Consider the following 21,005-nt stretch of genomic DNA (forward strand, 5'->3'; position numbering starts at 1 on the left):
GACAATGGAGACGGTAAGACATGCAGAATTATGGAAGAATGCTCAAAATGCCTGCCACTTACTCTCACAGAGAAGCTAAAGGACTGAAAATAGGAACTTATAGTCCTCTCCTTATCTATATTTTAAAACCTAGATTTTAAGACTGAGCTATTACTATTATTCCATGTAGAAATTTGTAAATACGTAATTTTTATTGAAAGGACAGAGGAAAGAAGAAAGAGGGAAAGGATTTCTAAACCACACTGGTCCAAAAAGAGCTGAAAGAAGGGCAATGTTCTCATGATAGCCTGCTTTATTGCAGCTGCGCTAACCCAACCTTTCTGGAAGCCAGGCATATGGCAAGATTTGCTCCTTTCTTGGCCTGCCCTGCTCAGGAATGTAGCCTTTTGCTTTCCTGTGGGCAAAGCTGACTTTATTCATTTGTTCATTCATTCATTCATTCTTTCACTTCACAAATATTTGTTGAATGCATAGCCAGGTTCTGATTCTGTAATTGGTACCAAAGATACAGAAGTAGAGCAGTGGAGGGAGACAGACAAATACATCAAACTGATTGGTGCCAACGCACTCTCATCAAAGGCCTCCAGGGATACACCTGGAGTTGAACAAGTTGGGTTTATTACATGTTGCAGTGAGGGAGAACACACACCGTGGAAACCACGGGTGTCTCACTAATAGGGTGTTAGAAAAAAAATTATAAAATTTAGACTTTGGCGGGGTGATTTGGGAGAGGGTTTAAGAAAGTAGGGCTTTGCCATGCTTTGGATACTGTCAGGAAGTGGGGTAATTTTTTTTTGTTGTTATTGAGATGGAGTCTTGTTCTCTCGCCCAGGCTGGAGTGCAGTGGCGCGATCTCGGCTCACTGCAAGCTCTGCCTCCCGGGCTCACGCCATTCTCCTACCTCAGCTTCCCCTTCTGCCCACTACTTCAAAAAATACAAAAAATTATCCGGGAGTGGTGGCGGGCGCCTGTAGTTTCAGCTACTTGGGAGGGCGAGGCAGGAGAATGGCCTGAACCCAGGAGGCCAGGAAGCGGAGCTTGCAATGAGCTGAGATCGCGCTACTGCACTCTGGCCCAGGCGACAGAGCAAGACTCCGTCTCAAAAAAAAAAAAAAAAGAAAAGAAAAGAGAAAAGAAAAGAAAAGAGAAAAGAAAAGCTTATTTATTTGTTTATTGAGATGGAGTCTCGCTCTGTCGCCCAGGCTGGAGGGCAATGGTGCGATCTTGGCTCACTACAACCTCTGCCTCCTGGGTTCAAGCGATTCTCCTGCGTCACCCTCCCGAGTAACTGAGATTACAGGTGCCCACCACCAAGCCCAGCTAATTTTTTTTTTTTTTTTTTTTTTAATTAGAAACCGGGTTTCGCCATGTTGGCCAGGCTGGTTTCAAACTCCTGACTTCAAGTGATCCACCCATCTCAGCCTCCCAAAGTGCTGGGGTTACAGGTGTGAGCCACTGAGCCCGGCCTAATGTTTTAAATAATAGAATTACTGACTCAAAAATAAATAGTCCTGGGTTAGGCAGTCCCAGGTCTGGCACAGCTCCTCATGGAACAACTCTCTTCCTGTCTTCCTCTTCTGCCACATTTGCTGTGGGGTTTCTGTCCCCATGGTCCCTCTTTACAGGTGCTCAAAGTGTCTCACGAATTAATGAATACTGAACGAACCATGAGCACTATTTCCTGAACTCTCAGGCCATTCTTGTCTTTGAATGAGTTGGGGCTCCAGACAAAATGCAAAGAGAAAATTAGAGGAGGACTTGTATTTTTATTTCCTCCTAGCTCTGAAGAACCTAGACATTCCATTTCTGAAAGTGTGGGAAAAATACCAAATGGGGCAACAGAGAACCTTCATCTTCTTTCCACATTTTTTAATTCTCTCGAGCATTCTCCTCAATTAGGCCAATCGTTCCTTAAAACGGTCTCCTCCTCCTGGTTCCTCTCTCCAAGATGGCGAGGGAGCCTGCAAATTCGGTCTCCAAGGATCCCTCTACCCAGAGCAACGAACTCTCTTTGGCAATATAGGAATAATCTTCATTCTCCCTGCAATTGTGCACATTAATAGGCTGTTTAATGAAAGTACAGTGTGGAGGTTAAATTATCTGCTTGGTGCTAAAATGGCTTAGGTGATTGAGCCACAACCCTGGTAGTTTCTGAAACCATGGATTTCCTGCAGCTTTTCTTGGCGATCCTATTACTGATGGGATTACATTATTTAAAGAATGAACAAAGTTTTCGTAAAAGAACCTGGGTAGCTCAGTCGGTAGAGCATCAGACTTTTAATCTGAGGGTCTAGGGTTCAAGTTCTTGTCCAGGCGTTGAGTGTAGTTTTGACTTCTGCCACATAGAGAAGTCAAAACAGAAAACTTCTGCCACATGAGGCAAAACAGTCGTACACTTTACTAGCTTTACTTACTTATACCCTCCAGAGACTAACTAAATCACATATTTGTAAGCAAATCTAGGATTATGGTAAAGATATTATAACAAGTAACTTGCACGGGAGTTATTGGACAGCCACTTTCAAATTCCCTTACCTGGTGGGGGATAACAACTTCATTCTAGAGGGTGTTGCAGTTTGGGAGGACCCTAGTAGCATGTAGACTCTGAGAGTTGGTAGTACATAAAACCCTGCAAGAAACACTTATAATCTAAAATCCAGACAGACTTCGAAATTGTTAGTCATCCATTTTGCGCTTTCGTTACAAAACTACTGTCCTCACTTTAAGATATAATCTATTAAACAAACAAACAAAAAACCAGAAATGGGCTTTTGTGCATTTTTTCTGTGTACAGCTCTATAGATTTTTATAAGACTTGAAATGGGTTTTGGACAAAAAGTCAAGGTTTTTACCCGGTTTATACTGTGAGCACAGTAAGTGCATATTCTTTATGACTGGTTCCTTCATTTTCACTAAGTCATATGTACCCTGGAGAAGAGGAGTAGAGCTAGCGAGATTTCTATCAGAGAAACCCTGTATTTGAAAAGTTGTGGAAGTTTTCCCGCCTTCAAAGTGGACCTCAGAAATCCTTCAGCAGGCAGGGCAGCAGGAATCGTCAGTCCCTGGATGCACCTGACATAAAAATAAAGTATTCTTTTAGCAGAAACAGGTATTGAAAGGTCAAAAGTCTGCTGTTCCCCAGACTGAACCTCCAGCTCTCTCTTAGGTCCTAATTCAGCTGGTCAAAGGAAGAGATCTATAAGAAGAGTGAGAGCGGCCGGGCGCGGTGGCTCACGCCTGTAATCCCAGCACTTTGGGAGGCCGAGGTGGGCGGATCACGAGGTCAGGAGATCGAGACCATCCTGGCTAACACGGTGAAACCCCGTCTCTAATAAAAATACAAAAAAAAAAAAAAAATTAGCCGAGCGTGGTGGCGCGCGCTTGCAGTCCCAGCTACTTGGGAAGCTGAGGCAGGAGAATGGCGTGAACCCGGGAGGCGGAGCTTGCAGTGAGCCGAGATCGCGCCACTGCACTCCAGCCTGGGTGACAGAGCGAGACTCCGTCTCAAAAAAAAAAAAAAAAAAAAGAAAGAAAGAAAAAAGAAAAAGAAGAGTGAGAGGAATTCATGCTTTCAAAGACTTTCAGGGTCTCCCAAAACGTGTCTCAATCACCTGGGGACTCATGTTTCTTCCTGAACTTGAGGAGATGTGTCCAATTTAGTAATGACTGGAGTGAACAAGGTTTCCTCTTCAGAGGAATTAAAAGATACAGAAAGAGGCCGGGTGCGGTGGTTCACCCCTGTAATCCCAGCACTTTGGGAGCCCGAGGTGGGCGGATCACTTGGGGTCAGGAGTTCAAGACCAGCCTGGCCAACACGGTGAAGCCCCATCTCTACTAAAAATGCAAAAATTAGCTGGGCGTCGTGGCACGCGCCTGTAGTCCTAGCTACTCAGGAGGCTGAGGCAGGAGAATTGCTTGAACCTGGGAGGTGGAGGTTGCAGTCAGCCAAGATCACGCCACTGGACTCCAACCTAGGTGACAGAGTGAGACTCAGTCTCAAATAAATAAATAAATAAAAATAAAAGATAGGGAAAGAAGAATGAAAGTTATAACTTACAATACAAGACAGAGGATTTAAATCTGTTGTCCCCTTCGACATTTTTTCTGCACTTTCACAGTTGGGATTTCCTGGGTTATTTAGGGTTGGGTGGGGGTGGGAAGTGGAATGACTGCCCACTTCCAAGGGTTTTGCAGGTGTAGAAGACCACCTCCCATGTCTCTTGTGCTTCTCCCTTTTTAGCACACCCATCCTAGTGCTAACTTTTCCTTTCTCCTCTCCTTCACCTTTCCCTAGGCCCTTCTTCTTTTCCCTCTTGTCTTCTCTTTTCTTCTACCTTTCATTCTCTGTTACCTCTCATTTGCTACTTAAGTGTTTCCTTTCCCATCCATAAGGGCAAAGTTGAATGAATCACTTGGTAATGCACCACCTTGAACATCAGAGATTCCATATTAATACATGTCCTCTTCTAATACATTTCATCACATCTTAAGTTCCATCTCATTCAAAGACAAGAATGACCTAGACGTTGAAAAAGTAATATTTGCTGCCACAGTCATATTCAGCCTTCAGTCATGCATGAGACATGGTTGAGCACCTTTGCAGAAGAAGAAAGGAAGCAATGAGGTAAGAACCAAGACAACAAGAGACTTCACAATGTTTCCCGCAATAATGTCAGTTTCTAAATAAATAAATAAATAAATAAATAAATAAAAACCATGGAAAATGATGAAAGGCTAGATTTTGTCAAGTATGGGACAGGGCAGGAAACAGAAAGCAGTGGCTGTGATTTACCTAAACTGCATTGTTCTTCTCTCCTGGAGGACTCAGAGTTGGGGAAAACAGAATAATTTTGGAGTCCACAAGTGCCGTATTGAAAATGTTAGTATGGTTTCACCCATCGAGGTCTGTGTTGTAGGTCCAGCATGCATCTGCTGTGCAATCTGACTTTGCATAAGTTGCCAGGAAAACAGTCCTATGGATTCACATAAATTGGTTCAGCTCAACACAGAAGTACAATTTTATTCTTCATTCTTGATTTATTTTCCTTCTGTTTTCATCCATTTCCTCCATTCCCCTCCCTTTCATCCCACGAGTCTCCTGCATTTCTTTCTTCTCTGAATATTATGTACTAGCAACCTCTGGCCAAAGAATGAGATGGATGTGAGGGTGAGTATAGGCATAGCTCTGAGCATGTAAGGGTGAAAGCTATACAAAGGGAGATGGAACCCAAGTTAATTTTAAGATTTCATGAGTTTTCTGTAGCCTGGGAACACTAGATTCAGGTTTTTCTTCCTTCCCAAATTTTACATTCTCTGGCTTTTTCTACTCAGGTAAGCGTTTGCCTTGTCAAAGTGAGTATTGTGGAAATTGCTTTATCAGTATTAACAGATGGTAGAAAAGAGATTTTAAAAATGCTACATGTAATGGGATATTTGACTGTTCAGGTGATTAATCTGTTAGTAGAATTTGAAAACTTAGGTTTAAATTCTGTGTTGTCAAAAATTTTATTTATATTATGCCACGTGGCATTATTGGGGGAGGCACAAATGTTTGGGTAAAAGAGACTTCTTGCAGTCTTTGTTTCACCTTGCCTTCTTTAGGAAGCACTGCATTTCCCTCATCCTGTATTCATTCTTACCCAGTGCTACTCTTAAATTACTTACTACAGCTCTAGTATATTGCTCAAATTACAGTTATGCCACTAACTGAAAACAAGGTACCCCATATCTGAGAATCCCATTAAATTTAAACAAGTTGCCTTATACTCTTAGGGGAGTTACTAAACGTAAAATAGCAGACAAACAGGTATGCCTCACTTTAACCATCAGAACTATTGCTTTGCTTACATTCTCTATGCTTATAGCACACATTGCCTTGAAATAGTCCATGGTAGGCATGCACACTCCTTGCCAATGAGTAATAATTAAGATAAGATAATTAAGACTTTGTCACAATTAACTTGACAAAATGGGACCCCGTGGACCTCCCCTTTACCCCTGTCAATTAAAATAGTTAATACAGTATAATATAAATTAAAACAGGACTTTCAAGTATTGAGCCCATTGTATAAGCTCTGTTTAGAGAAGGGGTGATTATCCCTACAGTTTCTTATTGAACAGCCCAGGTTAGCTTGTTATTAAACTTGGAAAGCATGAATGCCTCCTAATGGAAGATTATTGCAACCTTAATTCCATGGTCCCACCCATTAAGGTCCTTATACCAAATATTATTGTAATTACTGACTCCATCTAATTGCTAACTGGTATATACTCTGTAGTCATAGACTTGCCTACTATGTTTTGTTTAGTGGCTATTTCAATGCCTCAAAACTTCTCAGTTTGCCTGCATCTGTTAGGGAACACAGGACACCTTTACCTCCCTACCATGGGTTATCTCATGTGGCTTGCCATAGCACATAATCTTTGCTGGCAAGATCTTAACTGCATCCAATTTTCTCCAGAAATACAGGTGTGATATTACATTGATGACATTCTTCTCTGCGAAGACTTATTTGACACACACACTCATTCAAGACATACAAACATTTGGCCAAGTGCGGTGGGTCACACCTGTAATCCCAGCACTTTGCGAGGCGGAGGCGGGTGGGTCACCTGAGGTCAGGAGTTGTAGACCAGCCTGGCCAACATGGTGAAACCCCGTCTCTACTAAAAATAAAAAAATTTGCTGCGCATGGTGGTGGACACCCATGATCCCAGCTACTCAGGAGGCTGAGGCAGGAGAATCACTTGAACCCAGGAGGAGGGGTTTGCAGTGAGCCGAGATTGCACCATTGCACTCCAGCCTGGGTGACAAGAGTGAAACTCTGTCTCAAAAAAAAAAAGGCATACAAACATTCACAAAGGACCTCACAATAAAGGGATGGGCCATTGCCCCTCATGTGCAAAAGTAAAATTGTATAATTATCTCCTTTATTATTAGATGTTGAACTTTGACAAAATTATTACCACTTTCTAAGACACTCTTAAGAATAGTTGGATAGTGCTTTAGCATTATAAAATACAGACACCTCAAGCCACAGGCCAATCAACGTCTTGCTTTCTTACTCATCCTTCAACCTAGCACTCGCACTTTGGAATATTTATAGTTAAAATACATTTCCAACAATATGAAACTATCTACACACATTAACTGCAAGACTATTTGAAACTGCAAAATACTGGAAACTACCTAAACTACCAAACATAGGATATTTATTGAATGAACTATTTTTTCACACATAATGGTGTAATATGAAGCTATAAAAAGTAATGAGGGCCAAGTGCAGTGGCTCATGCCTGCAATCGCAGCATTTTGGAAGGCCGTGGCAGGAGAACTGTTTGAGCACGGGAGTTTGAGACTAGCCTGGGTAAAATAGTGAGACCCTGTCTCTACAAAAAATAACAATAATAAATTAGCTAGGTATGGTGACGTATGACTGTGGTCCCAGCCACTAGGGAGGCTCAGGTGGGAGGATTGCTTGAGCCCAAGCGGTCGAGGCTGCAGTGTAAGTTCCTTCAGTCACTTGGATTGCTGAGCCTTAGATTGGCTATATCTCTGTACTGGCAGATTTTGACTGTCTCAGTTGACTCAGTGGACTTTTTGTTAGACCTGGGCAACAGAAGCAACATGCATCCTGAAATATTAATGGCATCTACTGATGCCTGCTGAAGTCTCTTCATACCACAAACAACAGATCTTCTAAATGAGGGAGAGCAAGTAGGGAGTGATGGAAGAAAGATCTTGTAGAACTGCCAGAGAATGCATTTATTTTCACTGATCTTTGTTCATATGAAGAATCCTTAAGAAACAGTATAAGGAAAGAGTAAGACCTTAAAATATCCCATCCAACTGTGGTATTAAAGTTAAAAACATACACTGACCAGATTTACAACTGGATAAACAGAGGGACAGAACTAAGTGACCTGGTTAAAGGTGTCTCTGTCTCTGCTAACACCTCATTAACTCGATTTGAAACAGTGCATAACAACTTAAAGTTTCATGTGTTACAAAAAATTGTCAGAATCTTGGATATGGGCAATGGAAATGATTGGGTGTCTTTTCAGTGAAGTGTTGGGCATTGTCTAATGGACCTCCGGAAATTACTTGATTCTGAGTGTGTACTTTTGACCAAATTTTTATTTGTTAAACTGTTCGAGGACGCCACAGGAGAAAAGTTGACTTGTAGATAACTGATAGTAATGCAAATGACGTTAGACCATACCAACTCAAATAAATTTTGTCTAATAGAAATATAATTAATTTCCAGTAGAAAAGATAACCCCAGATATTACATTTTACTCTCCTGTACCCCAGATATTACATTTTACTGTCCTGTATAGATTATTATTATTATTTTATTATTATTATTATTTTTGAGACAGAGTTTCGCTCTGTCGCCCAAGCTGGAGTGCAGTGAGGCCATCTTGGCTCACTGCAACCTCTGCCTCCCAGATTCAAGCCATTCTCCTCCCTCAGCCTCTCGAGTAGCTGGGATGATTCAAACCATTCTCCTGCCTCAGCCTCCTGAGTAGCTGGGATTACCAGCGCGCGCCACCACGCCCGGCTAATGCGCGCGCCACCACGCCCGGCTAATTTTTGTGTTTTTAGTAGAGACGGTATTTCACCAGTTGGTCAAGCTGGTTTCGAACTCCTGACCTCGTGATCTGCCCGCCTCGGCCTTCCAAAGTGCTGGGATTACAGGCGTGAGCCACCACGCCCGGCCTGTCCTGTATAGATTATTAATCAGTTTTCTATATATCATTTACCTATTAATTTCCCCAAGAATCCTAAAATACAAATTATCTTAAATTCACAGATGAAAGGAGAGGACAAAATAACCCAAGACATCGCCCAATTTGCAAGTGATGCAGCCTAAATGTAAACTTCACTACCCGCCCCAAAAGTTCAGCCCTTTCTGCCTCAAAGTCACTCCCGTGGGAGCCAGGCCTCAAACGATTCTCAACAACTAGCACGCTTGGAACACACTAAGGCAAAGAAAAACGCATTTCTTGCTCCCAACCAAACAATCGAGGAATGAAAATTCCCAGTAAGAGATTCTGGCGTGTTTCTAGAGCCAGCTGAAAACACTTTGAATCCTGGCGCGTTCGGTGATCTCTCTTCCCAGAGAGAAAGTGGCAGTGGACTTCCATCAGATGATCGCTTGCTGCGTGAACCCATTGATAAACCAATACGCGGGAATCCGACTTAAAATGACAAAACCAGGGCCAGGCGCGGTAGCTCACGCCTGTAATCCCAGCACTTTGGGAGGCAGAGGTGTGCGGATCCTCTGAGGTTGGGAGTTCGAGACCAGCCTGACCAACAGGGAGAAACCCCATCAATACTAAAAATACAAAATTAGCCGGGTGTGGTGGCGCATAGCTGTAATCCCAGCTACTCCGGAGCCTGAGGCAGGAGAATCGCTTGAACCCGGGAGGCGGGAGGGGGAGGTTGCAGTGAGCCGAGATCGCGCCATTGCGCTCCAGCCTGGGCAACAAGAGTGAAACTCCGTCTCAAAAATAATAATAATAATAATAAATAAATAATAAAAACAAAACCAGGAAGAGCTGCTTTCTAAGACTGGCCTTATTAAGGCCTGAGTCCCTCAATAAGATTGGTATTGTTTAGGTTGTAATCAAAAGCAACTGCTTCGTCTCCCCGTCGGGGAATCGAACCCCGGTCTCCCGCGTGACAGGCGGGGATACTCACCACTATACTAACGAGGAGGACTTAAAAAAAAAATTGTGAAAAGAAACTCAATTGAAATGGCATTCATACATTGGCTACTGAATTTGTTCTTGGCAGAGAATTCCTAAAAATATGCTAATCTTCATATTAAAAAGTTGTTATAAGATTCTATGAAACAGATTTCCCATGTTGCTTCGAAAATCTGAAAACGGCAGTTCTGCAAAAGATTATGACTGCTGAAAATAGTTCTAGGTCATGAATAGCAAAGAAATGTTCATTAATAGTAAGGAGTACAGTAAACTTAAAAAGCTTCCTCTGCTCGAAATACCCTCCTTTCTTCTTCAACTCAAGTTTATTCGTTACAGGTTTACCTCAAGGTCACCGTCCCCCAGGATTTTTTCTCGGACCAATGTGAGTTAGATGCCCTTCCTCTGCTTCTGTTTACCATGATAAAAATCGTACGTATATAAATTTCTACATTTTCTTTCCTAAAGGAAAGATCTTAAAGTCTAGGTTTTAGATTTTGCAGCGGTGACATTAAATGCGTGTTTATTTTTGCATAGCCGTTTAGTAGTAGAAATCCCATTCCCAGGAATGTGCCTCAGTGAAATTCCAGCTGAGCTCAATAAGTGGCTTCACAGAAATAAGATATTCATTGTACCAATTTGATGTAACAGGGAATTAAAGGCAACCTGATGTGCATCAGAAATCTGAGTGCGTACTGAGAGAAAATCAGCAAGTTTTCTAGCAGTGCCATAACATGTCGCAGACTGTGTGGCTTAAAACAATAAAAATTTGCTCTCAGTTCTGTTGTCTAGGAGTCTGAAATCAAAGTGTCTGCAGTCACCCTCTCTGAAGGCTCTAGGGTAGAATATTTCCTTTCCTCTTCCTAGCTTCTGGTGGCTCCTGGAAACCTCTAGTGTACCTTGGGTTGTAGCTGCGTAATTCCAATCTCTGTCTCTGTTGTTATGTGGCCTTCTTTTCTCTGGGTCTCTGTATGCCTTTTCTTCTTATAAAGACACGAGTCATTGGATTTAAGCCTCACCCTAATCCAGTATGACCTCATCTTAACTAATTACATCAGCAAAGACCCTATTTTCAAATAAAGTTACATTTTGAGGTTCTGGATGGACACAAACTTGGGGGCAACATTATTTAATCCACTACAACTAAGAATGAAGAAGCGTTATATGCATGAGCTTAATTAACTACACCAAAGTAAACATTAAGAGCTGCAAAATTACTGACTAAAATTAGCTGTAGGTGAGAGTGAAGCGAGGTGGGGAGGAAGAATATGCAATCTTGCATTGTTATTGTTCAAAGTAAGGAAACAAAGAGATTGTCCAAAGAAACACAATAACCAAACCCTTAAATAATAATGTAATGATGAAGATAACTAATAGATTAAAAACTATAAACTTTCTAAAAATATCAGAAGAGGTAGAATGACAAAATAGCTTGTTTTCAAAATAGAAACTGAAAACCTAAATAAGTGGAAAAATATATCATGTTTACAGAAAAGAAGACTTAATATCTCAACTATACCATTTCTTCCCAAACTAATCTATTGATTCAGTGTAATTTCAACATAAATTCCAAAAGTGTTTTTCCAAGGACTTGATAAACTGGTTGTAAAATTATATGGAAGTGCATAGGAACTATAATAGCAAGAACACTTACTAACAATAAGGAGAGAATTGCCAACAAACTTGCAGGACTTATTAGACATTCCAGAAATTCGTATATTAAAACAGGTATTGATATAAAATCTTGAGTTGACAAAATATGAAAAGAGTTCATTTAAAAAGCCCATACATATATAAACTCTGGTATATCGACAGAGGGTTATGCCAGATCAGAAGAGAGTTGGGGGTATTTAATAAATGAAGCCAGGAATATAATATTCCTATAGAGGGGAAACATGAAATTGAGTAAAGATTAACATCGTGAGCCGGGCGCAGTGGTTCACGCCTGTAATCCCAGCACTCTGGAAGGCCGAGGAGGGTGGATCGCCTGAGGTCAGGAGTTCGAGACCAACTTGACCAACATAGTGAAATCCCATCTGTACTAAAAATACAAAAAATTAGCTGGGCGTGGTGGCTGGTGCCTGTAACCCCAGCTACTCAGGAGGCTGAGGCAGGAGAATCGCTTGAACCCAGGATGTGGAGGTTGCAGTGAGCCAAGATAATGTCGTTTCACTCCAGCCTGGGCAACAGGAGAGAAACTCCGTCTAAGAAAGAAAAAAAGATTAACACCATGAAGATCAAGGACATAAATGTCAAAAACAAAATTTACAATTTCTTAGTAGTATTTATACAAATCAATCAGGACCTTGTATACACTAGTTAGGTAGTAAGATTGGGACATTTAATACAATAAATTCGCTACACTAGTGATAGAGAAACTGATATGACAAATGGTACAGAGATTAGCAAGAACGGGAAATCACTAAAGGCCAAAAGCCTCCGCCACCTGGAAGAACCTGAAGCCACAGCAGCCTTACCCGTCAGGCACTTGACACATTAAGATGTAGCAGAAACCCAGGAGGGATGAGCAATACCCTGTTTCCACTTTTCCTTTTTCCCTTTCATCTCCATTCAGTGCCTAACATTGGTTAAGTCCAGCCAGAAGTCAGTTGACAAGGGAGTCTGGGAAACGCAGTTTACAACAACGTCATTGCAGTGTAGAGCACGAAAGAGCATGGGTGATGAATAAGTCTGAGCAAAAACAGCTAAGTGAAGTCTACCTCTTTTGCTACTCAACATCAATCTCAGCATTTTACCAATATGTAACTCACATTTAAAAACTAATGCTTTCTGCACATGAAGAGATCCTTAAACTCCCCCAGAAAAGAGAAGCAAGTACCATCACACTTTCTGGAAGAGACAGCATTATTAGAGCCTAGGAATTGAAATTATCTGGCTTAAGGTTTAATCGTACTAGTCCTGTCCAGTGAGAGCTAAAGTGAAGGAGAACATGCAGCTGTTCCCATAGAGGGTGCCCAAAGCAGGCAGACAGTGGTGGAAATTATCTGACTTCTTTATTTCTTTTACTCTCCTATCACCCACCACTGCATTTTGTTGACTAAACTGAGCTGCAGATAAATGTGAAGTAGGCTTGGGAAATACAGTCTGAGTTCAGCCCCCTTTGATGTGGGAAAAAGGTGCAGGAGAAGGGTGAAGAAAGAATTTGAGAAGCAAGAGGCAGTGGTTACCACATATATGAGAATATGTATTGGAAGAAGTAAAGATTGGAAACACTGGTTAAACAAGACACAAAAATGCTCCAGGTTTAAGAAAACCTTGATATTTATGAAAGTAATTACAGATTAAATTGAAAACACAAGTTACACTGAGAAAGATTGAACTGCATTCAAATAATTGAATTGCAAGGAATGATTAGATAAGGAGGAAGATAAAAAAAGTAGCAAGACTTCCACATGTAAATAAATCAAATATATACACGAAATAATCAAATAGATAAATAAACTGACATTTAGAAGAAAATTCAAATGTACAAATCCAAACATATGTAGATATGTTCAACCTCATTGTGATAAAGAAATACAAACCATCACTACAATAAGATACTATTAACCTCCACTTGATCAAATTAAAATGAAATGTGCAAAAATAACAGCAGTTGACTATTTGGATATGTAGTAGTATCCCTAATACGTTGCTAAGAGAGGCATCCGTTTTTACAACCCTGGAAAATGGTTTGTCATTATCTCAAAAAGTTCAACATTTACAAAATGTAACAAATTAACAATTTGTCTTCTAGGAACACACACACACACACACTCAAAGTACTTATAACTCTGTACCATGCCACATGTGCATAATTGCTCATAGAACTGTTGACAATATTAAATATACCTGGAAACAACTCAGATGCTCATTGGTTGATGTGTGAAAGGCCTGATGCAAAGATTTTTGAAGTCTGCTCTCTGAAATGAGAAAATTTCCCATGGGGTATGCATAATATATGCATGACAATTATTCATGTATTAGCTGCTCTAGTCCCACAAAAAATCCTCAATATTTTCTAAAATGTAGAAATAGTAGAAATCAACATTTTCTGACCCTTGAAAATTATAAAACTTTCTTTTAAAAACTAGAGCCGGCCGGACACGGTGGCTCATGCCTGTAATCCCAGCACTTTGGGAGGCCGAGGCAGGTGGATTACCTGAGGTCAGGAATTCGAGACAAGCCTGACCAAAATGGAGAAACCCTGTCTCTACTAAAAAATACAAAAATTGGCCGGGCATGGTGGCTGGTGCCTGTAATCCCAGAAACTCGGGAAGCTGAGGCAGGAGAATCGCTTGAACCCGGGAGGTGGAGGTTGCAGTGAACCGAGATCACGCCATTGCACTCCAGCCTGGGCAATAGAGCAAAACTCCATCTCCAAACAAAAAAACAACAACAAAAAACTAGGGCCAAGGGGAAAATATAAACAAAAAGCATAAAATTTCTATACAACAAAGGCAATGAAAATCTTACGTAGCGGACTCCATACGATAACACTAAAGCAATAATCAAAGGAAAACTTGTAGACTTAATAAAAAGGAAACGGCCGGGCGCGGTGGCTCACGCCTGTAATCCCAGCACTTTGGGAGGCCGAGGCGGGCGGATCACAAGGTCAGGAAATCGAGACCATCCTGGCTAAAACGGTGAAACCCCGTCTCTACTAAAAAAATACAAAAAACTAGGCGGGCGTGGTGGCGGGTGCCTGTAATCCCACCTACTCGGGAGGCTGAGGAAGGAGAATGGCGTGAACCGGGGAGGCGGAGCTTGCAGTGAGCCAAGATAGCGCCACTGCACTCCAGCCTGGGCGACAGAGCGAGACTCAGTCTCAAAAAAATAAATAAATAAAAATAAAAAGGAAACAATACTTCTACCAATAAAAAGGAAATAATATTAAAGCCAAGACTCTGTCTCAGAGAGTGACTTAGTTTGGGTTCCCAAGAAACAGATTATCTGAGACAGAGATTATGTGCACAAAATTTATTAGAGTACACAGAAGAAAATGTAGAAGAATGAGAGAAAAGCAGAATTGGAGAGATGAAAAAGTAAAACTGCAAAGCAGTTACAGCAGAGGCTTCAGCCAAGCCACAGGAGCTCTGGTAGGATGCCCTTCAGAACTGTTCCAAATTGAAGCAAAAATGTGGTCATTGGATACTGTTTGCCCCAGAGAGAGCGTCTAGTCCTGAGAGAGTGCAATCTTTGGCAGGGGCGCTGTTCCTTGAGGCGAAATGACACTTTAGCAGTCAACACTCCTTGAAGCTATGAGAATGGAGCTTTGATACTGTGGAGAGGGGTAGCCCTATCAGATATTAAAATATACTCTTCATGCATCTATAATTAAAGCACTATAGCATTCACAAATGAATAGAAAAACAGTCTAGTAATGCAATACAAAGTCCAGAAGTAAACAAAATCACATATGGGTATTTAATATTTGATAAAGCATATATTTCAAGCCATAGGTGCAAAGATGGACTTTTTGACAAGTAGTTCAGGAACAATTTGTTAGCCAATTAGAGCTAAAATGAAATTCAGCCCTCACTCTTTATGCAAGAATAAATTCCAAATGAATCAGTGATCTAAGTGCAAACACTGAAACCTACAAGTATTAAAAAGAGTCATGTGTGAATTCCCTTGTAGCCTGGATATAGAAAGTTTCCTAATTATAACTTAAACTGTAGATATAATAAAAGAAAATTTAGTATCTTAAAGTACCTACAAATATGGTACAAAAAATATGATAAACAGACTCTAAACAGAGTTAACAAATGGTGGGAATGGGTGCCGGGAGACTATTTGCAATGTGTATCACAGATAAAGAGTTAATATCCTTAATACAGAAACATTTTTTAACAATTGAAGAAAAAGGCCAAAACTTTATAGTCAAATGGGCAAAAAAACATTAACAGATAATTAATATATATATTTGCACATATGAAAATATGTTTAAATTCTGTAATAAAAAATTGCAAATTGAAACTATATGAAGATACTGTTTCTCTGCTATCAGCTTGGTAAAAATTTAAAAAGTATGTCAGTGCATACAGGAACAGGTAGTGTCATTGATTTCTGGTAAGGAAGCACATTGTTATCAATATAATCTTTATGAAGGGGAATTTGACTATGTCTAACAAAATTATATATACATTAATCATTTCACCCAAAAATCCCAAGTCTAACAATTTACCCTGAAAATCTACATCCAACAAAATGAAAATATACATCAGCATATTTATTCATTGCAGCATTGCTTGCAATTGCAAAATTTTTTAAACAACCTAAATGCTTAAGCATAAAAGAATGATTACATTGTTACTTCCACACAATGGAGTACTTATGCAGCTGTACAAAAGATCTCTGTGAACTGACATGGAGAGATTTCAAAGATATATTGCTAAACAAAAAAAGTAAAGCAAATCAGTATCTATATACTGTAAATCAATACATATACTACATATACAATACGTACATATCTATATATACTATATATAGATATATATCTATATATACTATATATAGATATATATCTATATACTATATATAGATATGTATACATCTATATATAATATATAGATATATATCTATATAATATATAGATATATATCTATATATAGTATATATAGATATATATCTATATATAGTATATATATATATACTATATATATAGATATATATACTATATATAGTATATATAGATATATATACTATATATAGTATATATAGATATATATACTATATATAGTATATAGATATATATACTATATATAGTATATAGATATATATACTATATATACTATATATAGTATATATAGATATATATACTATATATAGTATATATATCTATATACTATATATAGTATATATATCTATATATACTATATATAGTATATATATCTATATATACTATATATAGTATATATATCTATATATATAGTATATATATATATACTATATATAGATATATATCTATATATACTATATATAGATATATATCTATATATTATATAGATATATATCTATATATTATATATAGATGTATACATATCTATATATAGTATATATAGATATATATACTATATATAGTATATATAGATATATATACTATATATAGTATATATAGATATGTACATATCTATAGACACTATATATAGATATGTACATATCTATAGATACTATATATAGATATGTACATATCTATAGATACTATATATACAAAATGTACATATCTATAGATACTATATATACAATATGTATATATCTATAGATACTATATATACAATATGTATATATCTATAGATACCATATATACAATATGTATATATCTATAGATACCATATATACAATATGTATATATCTATAGATACTGTATAGATATCAATATATATATACAATATATAAAGCAAATCAATATCTATATACTGTAAATCAATATATATACAATATAGTATAATATCTTTCGTCTGAGAAAGAAGAGGACATTTTAAAAAGTATGTATCACCGGGCGTGGTGGCTCACACCTGTAATCCCAGCACTTTGGGAGGCCGAGGTGGGTGGATTGCGAGGTCAGGAGTTTGAGACCAGCCTCACCAACATGGTGAAACCCTGTCTCTACTAAAAATAGAAAAATTAGCCAGGGCTGGTGGCGCGCGCCTGTAGTCCCAGCTACTCGGGAGGCTGAGACAGGAGAATCGTTTGAACCCGGGCGGCAGAAGTTGCAGGAGCTGAGATCGCGCCATTGCACCCCAGCCTGGTCTAAAAATAAATAAATAAACAAATAAATAAATAAATAAGTATGTGTCTGCCTGCTTATTCAAAAGGAGGTGCAGGAAGGATAAAAAAGAAACTGGTAAGATGGATTACCTATAGGGGGTAGATGAGAATGAGTTGAAAAAGCTGGAGAAGGAAAGAAAAAGAAGCAATGAAGGGAAGTGATATTTCTTCGAGTATGTCTCTTTTGCACAGTTCTAACTTTTAAAATGATGTTATGTTTTAAGTATGTACAAAAAATAAAATAGGCCGAACACAGGGGCTCATGCCTGTAATCCCAGCAATTTGGGAGGCCTAGGCGAGCGGATCTCCTGAGGTCAGGAGTTCAAAATTAGCATGGTCACCATGGTGAAACCCCGTCTCTATTAAAAATACAAAAATTAGCCTGGCATAGTGGCGCTCCTGTAATCCCAGCTACTTGGGAGGCTGAGACAGGAGAACCACTTGAACCTGGGAGGTGGATGTTGCAGGGAGCCAAGATCACGCCATTGCACTCTAGCCTGGGCTACAAGAGTGAAACTCCGTCTCAAAAAAATAAAATAAAATAAAATAATAAACAGGGTCAGGGGAAAGAGTCAAAATGGACCTGATTACTTCAAATGAATCACATAACTGAAAAAGAAAGGGCGAGACCTTACAAAATGGATCCAAATGCAGTGTTTGGACTGAATATTGTCAGGCTCAAGACAAAAGGGACATGACAAAAAAAACTATCAACAACGTTGAACTCTTGGTACCTTTGTTTCATAGTGGCATTGTTTAGCGTGCTGCCCACAGAAGCCATGCACTAGAAGCCCATGATCAGGGTCATTAACCATAATCCAAATCCCAGGATAATGACAGAAATAATGTAAACACAGAAAATACTATTTCAAAAAGTGTTTGGAAATGAGTTTTTCAACTGGGAACTGTTGCAAAGTGGTCAAATTTTCTGTGAAAGAAGAGCTGGTCTAAACTCCAAGGAACCACAGAGACAGGCTATGCAAAGGTCACTGCTCTTAAAGATTTTGGATTTTAATCAAGACTGCCCAAAGTGCTCCCCCATGCCTGGATTAATGAGCCATTTCAAGGGAGTTTTAAAATGGTCCATTTCCCAGTCATTCCATCACCAGTTTATTATTTTTATATCATGTCCTTTTCCTCTTCTCTTGAAATCTTGGGGATACGTTTCAAATAATATTGGGAAAGCATAATTTAGTGAAGAAATCGATGCATTTGTCTGTTTCGGCCTTTGTGATATTTCCTTCTCCTCACAAAATGTTCCCAAATGGGATGGGATTTAGACGTAACTGAAGTAAAACTTCTGAACTTCGCCTGAACAGGGACTTGAACCCTGGACCCTCAGATTAAAAGTCTGATGCTCTACCGACTGAGCTATCCAGGCTCCGTACGCTGGATTCTAACTCACTAAGAAGTGCTAATAAGGCTCATGATTTCAGTAATTATTAGGTTCTTCCAAGCGTTCTGGTCATATACCTGTACCTCAGCACAGCAGCCGAGCTTTATTATATTGAACATTCATTTAAACCTCAAACTGTTTATTCTTTAAATATAAAATTATTGTGTAGTATTTATTACAGGGGAAATGACGAAGAAAATCGAGCTCAGAATAGAGTGGGACCCCTTCGGTAGTGAATAATCCCCCAGGTCATTATTGCGAACAGCAGCCCTTAGAGATCGTAGCTGGCTGGTAAAGGCGGCTTTAGAGCGGACGCCCAGGCTTCTTCATCAGCTTACCAGAAGGTTGGAGGCAGAAGGTACGCATTTCAACAATGACTTCGATAAGTGGGAAGAAACTTCAGAAGTATCAAACATTTGGGTAAAGAAAGATTGTTATGTCACAAGGGAAGCAGTTCAATTCCCGTTGTTTCCTCCGGTGTTTTCCTAGCTCTTTAAGAGATGAAGTTTCCTGGAATCGTAATGCCAGAGCAACACACAAGTGACACCCGCTTCTGTCTGGGGAATTACCTTCTTCAAAACACACGTCAAAATTTTATAATATCTTTTTCCCGGTCGCCCAACCTAGTCTTCATCTTTCGCTCTCTTTTTCTTCACCTCTTCCTCAGTCTTTCCCTTCTTCACACCGGTCTCTTCTCCTCTACCGCCTTATTTTTCAGACCTCCCATTTGCAGATTCACTCATTTCTCCGTTTATGCTTCCGTTCTTTGAAAGTGAACCACTAGGTTTCAGAAAGCACCAGGCAGTTAAAACAAAGTTTACTCCCTCGGTCACTGTAGGTCTTCAGTCATTCATGAGAAGTGTTAAAGCACCTCTAACAAGTGCAAGATCCAGTGTTTTGGAGGAAAAAACCACGCACCTAGCAGAGGATGGTTTCGATCCATCGACCTCTGGGTTATGGGCCCAGCACGCTTCCGCTGCGCCACTCTGCTGTTCCCTTAAGCTATTGGGCCTTATCTCCAAGTAACTAAACATCTCCTAACACCGCTGTCCAGCTGCGTCAATATTTTTTTCTTCCTTATCCATTTATCTTCTCTAGTCTCTGTCTTTCATCCTCGAGTTGTCTCACGTTTCCTTCTCAACATAGTCACCTACAACTTGTTTGCTCCTTTGCAACTTAAGAAAACCGATTGAAATCCTTTCTCAGGAACTTGATTTTCAAACCGTTAGGCTCTCATACACCGACTTCTAGGGTTGGATTTAGAATTCAGGGCTTGTTCGTTTGTTTGTTTGCTTCTTTGTTTGCTTGCTTGCTTGCTTTCCGCGCCTTCCATAGTGCGCTCACTGTCTGCATTTGGAACACCTTGACTCCTCCGTGTCCCTGGTAAGACAAGGGCACTGTGTGGTCCTGTGGCCCTGTCCTCGGCCAGGTTGGAGGGACTAAGGAGAAACTGAAGATGCAGCGAACGGAAGAGAAGGAAATGCATGTACTTCTGAAAATCGTTGCTCGCGGAATTGAGGGAGACGTGGAGACGACATTCCTACTCAAAGAAGATTCAGTTTTCTGTGTCCCCACCACAATGAAACTTCTTTCACAAAGATCATAATGGGTATTCCTAACTACAAGGAGAGCGTGTGTGTGTTGTCCACTTGGCCTTTGGACACTGGGTCGGAAAACTGAGGCTCAGATCGCTTTCTAGGTGCGTCTGTGGACCCGTTTTTGTCAGTCTTGGTTCTTCCAGCCAAGGAATTGCGCAAAGCTGTTTTAAAGATTCTGTGTATAATTTAAGCTCCCCAATGGGGTGAGCTTCATGGGCCTGAGATCTATGCAGTCGCACAATTTACCACCATCCCCCGAGCACCCCTACACACACACACCCAGTCCTACTCTTGGGGTTTAATGTTTCGTAATGACTCTCTTGAAGTTCTCAATAGTTTTATCCTTAAACTTATGTTTTGTAAGCTATAGCCAACATGACAATGTAGCATGCTTAGGCATGGGGTTCTGTTGGCTCCCAAGAGTTCTGCCCAAGAGTTGACTCCCAAGAGCTCTGCCTCCCCTGGATGGGTTTTCAGCAACGAATTTGCCCTGCTAACTGACATCCTTCCCCACTCTCTTTCCCGACCCC

General features: G+C 39.9%; 4 non-coding genes across 4 annotated transcripts; 1 reads left to right on the forward strand and 3 right to left on the reverse strand.

Moving 5' to 3' along the window:
- Positions 1-2,243: 2,243 nt before the first annotated feature.
- On the forward strand, positions 2,244-2,316 carry TRNAK-UUU (transfer RNA lysine (anticodon UUU)). The gene has a single exon. It is a non-coding gene; the product is annotated as a tRNA-Lys (tRNA).
- Positions 2,317-9,651: 7,335 nt separating this feature from the next.
- Positions 9,652-9,723, reverse strand: TRNAD-GUC (transfer RNA aspartic acid (anticodon GUC)). Its single transcript has one exon. It is a non-coding gene; the product is annotated as a tRNA-Asp (tRNA).
- A 9,066-nt stretch (positions 9,724-18,789) lies between these two features.
- Positions 18,790-18,862, reverse strand: TRNAK-UUU (transfer RNA lysine (anticodon UUU)). Its single transcript has one exon. It is a non-coding gene; the product is annotated as a tRNA-Lys (tRNA).
- A 934-nt stretch (positions 18,863-19,796) lies between these two features.
- TRNAM-CAU (transfer RNA methionine (anticodon CAU)) lies at positions 19,797-19,868 on the reverse strand. Its single transcript has one exon. It is a non-coding gene; the product is annotated as a tRNA-Met (tRNA).
- Between the last annotated feature and the right edge of the window lie 1,137 nt (positions 19,869-21,005).

This window comes from Pan troglodytes, chromosome 5 (assembly GCF_028858775.2).
Source record: "Pan troglodytes isolate AG18354 chromosome 5, NHGRI_mPanTro3-v2.0_pri, whole genome shotgun sequence".
NCBI classification, from domain to species: domain Eukaryota; kingdom Metazoa; phylum Chordata; class Mammalia; order Primates; family Hominidae; genus Pan; species Pan troglodytes.